Source organism: Rhinopithecus bieti, unplaced genomic scaffold, assembly GCF_001698545.2.
Source record: "Rhinopithecus bieti isolate Rb0 unplaced genomic scaffold, ASM169854v2 scaffold_50922, whole genome shotgun sequence".
Lineage (NCBI taxonomy): Eukaryota > Metazoa > Chordata > Mammalia > Primates > Cercopithecidae > Rhinopithecus > Rhinopithecus bieti.
In genome coordinates this window covers 1,352,607-1,357,271 of record NW_016820247.1, presented here as the reverse complement: position 1 = coordinate 1,357,271, position 4,665 = coordinate 1,352,607, and the positions used below count along the sequence as shown (strand labels likewise).

The 4,665-nt window shown below is 36.4% G+C and overlaps 1 pseudogene across 1 annotated transcript; it reads left to right on the top strand.

The window, feature by feature from the left end:
• The first annotated feature begins 330 nt into the window (after window positions 1-330).
• Window positions 331-1,251, top strand: LOC108520358 (axin interactor, dorsalization-associated protein pseudogene; annotated as a pseudogene). Its single transcript, XR_001882889.1, has one exon. The product of XR_001882889.1 is annotated as an axin interactor, dorsalization-associated protein pseudogene (transcript).
• The last annotated feature ends 3,414 nt before the right edge of the window (window positions 1,252-4,665 follow it).

The window sequence follows — 4,665 nt, the reverse complement described above, 5'->3', positions numbered from 1 at the left end:
GTTATTAAACTTTCCATCGTGAGTATTTGAAAGTAGAATAGTGCATAGATAACAGCTCTAAAACCATGATGGTTCTTCAAAGGACTTGATCCACATATACGAGTTTTTGCACTGGAAGCCAAAGCTACTTGGTTGGGTCTATAGAGAGAAGCCCTTACCACCCAAGATAGCCTTGACAATGGGCTTGGGCGGCTCCTCGGCAGGCAGTGGTGGTGGCCGTAGTGGGTCTTCCTGGCCCTGTCAATGTGGGCGCCAGGCCCGGGGAGGATGGCACCCTACAACCCGGTCTTACTGGGGTAGGCGTGGGAGGGAACAGGGTGGGGACCGGCCATGTCGGAGGTGACTTGGAGTCTGCTGCAGCACTGGAGCGCCCGTTTTAGGAGAGGCGCCCACTTGGACTCTTGGGGCCAACTGGTGAAGGCGATAGACGGGTATCAGATATTCACAAGACATCTACAAAAAGAGGCCCAAGCTCAACACAATAATTCTGAATTTACAGAAGAACAAAAGAAAACCATAGGCAAAATTGCAACATGCTTGGAATTGCAAAGTGCAACTTTACAGTCCACACAGTCTCAAGAAGAATTTAAACCGGAGGACCCAAAGAAGCTAGAACCAATCCTAAAGAATATTCTTACATATAATAAAGAATTCCCATTTGATGTTCAGCCTGTCCCATTAAGAAGAATTTTGGCACCTAGTGAAAAAGAGAATTTGGAATTTGAAGAAGATGAAGAAGAGGATGGTGCTGGAGCAGGGTCTCCTGATTCTTTTCCTGCTAGAGTTCCCAGTACTTTATTACCAAGGTTGCCATCGGAACCAGGAATGACATTACTCACTATCAGAATTGAGAATATTGGTTTGAAAGATGCTGGGCAGTGAATCCATCCCTATATTACAGTTAGTGTAAAGGATCTGAATGGCATAGACTTAACTCCTGTGCAAGATACTCCTGTGGCTTCAAGAAAAGAAGATACATATATTCATTTTAATGTGGACATTGAGCTCCAGAAACATGTTGAAAAATTAATCAAAGGTGCAGCTCTCTTCTTTGAACTCAACCACTACAAGCCTAAAAAAAGGTTTACCAGCACCAAGTGTTTTGCTTTCATGGAGATGGATGAAATTAAACCTGGGTCAATTGTAATAGAACTATACAAGAAACCCACTGACTTTAAAAGAAACAAATTGCAATCATTGACCAAGAAACTACTTTATCTTCATCTACATCAAACTTTGCACAAGGAATGATCCTGACATGATGAACCTGGAACTTCTGTGAATTTTACCACTCAGTAGAAACCGTCATAGCTCTGTGTAGCGTATTCATCCTTTAACAGGCGGGAAGCAAGCCATACCCAGACCAGTAGGCCGGAGGGAGTCCAGTGCAAAGCTGTACCACAGAATTCAAAGTGTAGCACATCACTGATGTATAGGACTCCTTTGGATACAGGTTTATTGTAGATTTTGAAACATGATTTTATTTTTCTATTAATTGTGCAATTAATAGTTTATTTTCTAATTTACCACTACTCCTACCCTGCTTCCTGGAGCAATACTGTTGTGGGTAGGACGTGCTCATCTTCAGACTTAATACAGCAATAAGCATGTGCTAGAGTTTACATATCTGTTCACTTTTGCTCCAATATGCTCTTTTGACTTAACTTCAAGCTTTGGGTTGATGTGGTTAAGGTTGTGTCAAACTGCTTTGAGAGGAATTGGACCAGTTCTGTTGCCTAAGAAGGTCTGTTTGGATGTTTATAGGCAGCTCCTCTGAAGTGACCTAAATTCACCCTGATGTGATAGTTTTCCCGCTTAGAAAGTGTGCCTTGGTCAGATCAGTATCCCATATGGGAGTGTTCCCTAGGTTGTAGCTGTGATTGTTTCCAGATGACCAGATTGTTTTTCTGAAAATGAGCATATTTAATCATGTTGATTAGCTGTTCTTCTACATCACATTGTTACTCTTTCTGATGATGATTCTAGGGTTAACATTGGAACCATCTCAAAATAATTACAAAGTTTTAGATGGGTTTACAATGTCTAAACAATGTAATCTAAAAATAACTGAGTCAGATGCTAACGAGATACTGCAGGCATAACTGCTGTTTTTCTGACAACTGATTGTGAAACCTTAAAACCTGCATACCTCTTCTTATAATGAGGTGTATGCAAAATCTGGAAAGATACTCTTTTTTTATATAGGTAGATAGGATCACCATTTATTTCCTATTTAGATATACTGACCTTCCATCCATATGAAAATACGCAGGTAGCTTACTATAATTTGACTATTTACTTTTGACTTAATGGGGCATAAATAAAACTTTCATGGTACACATGAGGTGGATATTTGATACACAAAACATTTGTGGTTTAGATGTAAAGCCCACAGATTTTAATATTCACTACTTTAAATGAGCAATGCATGAGGGGAATGCAGTGTCAGTACCTGGCCTATTTTTAAACTAGTGTAATCTCCCTAGTCATACCATTCAATATGTTTGCTTTTTAAAATAACCACAATTAAGTAGTTTTAGCCCTTGCATTCAAGAGATCTAGTCTTTACTTTCAGTTGTCTGTTAGGTCCATTCTGTTTACTAGACGGATGTTAATAAAACTATGCGAGCCTGAACGAATTCTCGGCCAAATTTAGTTTTGTCTCTCATCTCGATTGCATTAATTCCAAATTCTAAAATGATTCAATCCACAATAGCTCTAGGGGATGCAGAATTTGCCTTACTTTGTTCTTCACTCAGTTCCTAAAACTGCGAGTTGTCAAATCCCTAGACTGTAAGTTCTTCAAGGAGCAAGAAGTGCATTTTCTCCATGTCATGTAACTTTTCTGAGGTTCTTGGCAGCATTGTGTACCCTGTGGAGTACTCAGTACCTTTTGTTTGATGTTGCTGACAAGACCTAAAAAACAATCCCTTAAAAAAAACCCATTGAAAGGGAGCAAAACTGATATATTATTTTTTCTCTTTTCTCATAAACCATAAGATATGTATATCAAAGTGATAATTTATATGAAGCATCTGCTATCCTTCACATAAGTATGGTTTATATGAACTGCAAATACCTTTCATCAACATTAAAGAAGCTTAAATTGGAAAAAAAAAAAAAGGAAAATACTTAGGTTATCTACGATATTAAAATTGCTAATCATGTTTAGGCATGGGCCACTAAATTCTAAATTTTTCTTTTGCTTCTAATAAATATGGGCAGTGTCTACAAGCGTTATTGTTCCATCCTGACTTTTTTCACAAAGTCTTGACTTGTCTACTAAGGTATCAGGATATTCAAGATTTTTCTGGACAACACATTAAACTTCAGAGATCACAAGCTTGGTTAACACTGGCTTGGTATTTTATAGACCAACCAAAATTTAAAGTGCATCAACTCTTCCTATAAACAGTACCAAGTGCATGTGATGATAACATTGGAAACACGCACGCACTTCCTGATGATGGGATGTTGGTTTTCGTCTCTTGTGAATGACCTGCTCATGAACAACTTTGGGGAACAACATGAAAACATTTTGAATATTATGAAGAAACACAAGGAAGACAATATAAAATCTTTATAAGATTTTTTTTTCCTTAACTTGAAGGCAGCAGTTAGTAGAAAAAGAACACTTTAAGAACAGTACCAAATAAATTGATAATTACAGGAAAGTACATTATGGACTATACTTCAGCAAGCCTCTCAAACCAAAATCTGTTGAATAAAATTATTGAAGATTTTGCATTTGAAATTAATGGTGATTTGGGAGATGTTCCATGCTTAGTTCAATATTTTTTAAAAACTTGAAATTATCTTGAGTTGATTTAATTTTCCTTTGGAAATTAAGTCATTAAAGGCTACATAATACTTGTTATTAGTGACGCTCATAAAGAATTTCATTCTTTCTCATTCCAGAATGCCCATTTCATACCACTGGATTAAAATTTAGTTAGTATACTTTTATTTTATTGTTTTGTTTAAATATAAAATATATTTAAATTATTTTGGTTTTCATTGTGTTTATTTTACTGTTACTTTCCATTTATAATTGCTAATAATGGTTTCCCATTTATGATAGGGACATGTCATTTTTTTTCAAAGTATAATTAAATTAAATTTTGAAATGATTGCAATGTGTCCCTGATTATGTTACCTGGCAGATTCTGTGGGCATTTAAATTTGGAACTCCTGATTTAAAGCATATGAAAGGAAAAGAAAAGTAATATTTCAGCACAAATAGACTATTCCTTTTGCTGCTCCTTTAGCCTGGAATTCCCTTTCTATTTGGTATAACTCAGTTCTGTCTTCAAGGACTATTTTAAGTAGAAATCTTTTTTTTTTCTGAAGATACTTCCCCCAGGCACTAGAGAAAGAATTAATTATATATCCAATAATGCTTGGTTCTTTTCACCAATCTGGTACTTATCTCATAGTTTAGTTGTGTTTGAAGATGGCTGCTACTTACGCTGGGAGCCTTTTGGTACAGGGACTACCTTTCTTATGTACCTTTTTATCACCAGGGTATAATAGATGTTTAATAAGCCTTTGTTAATTTTGAAACCGGTAATGCATTTTTTTTAAGCATTTGTAGTTTTACCGATGGCAAAAATACTATTGGACAATGTTAGACACATATTTGAAATACATTAATCTTTGTAAGTC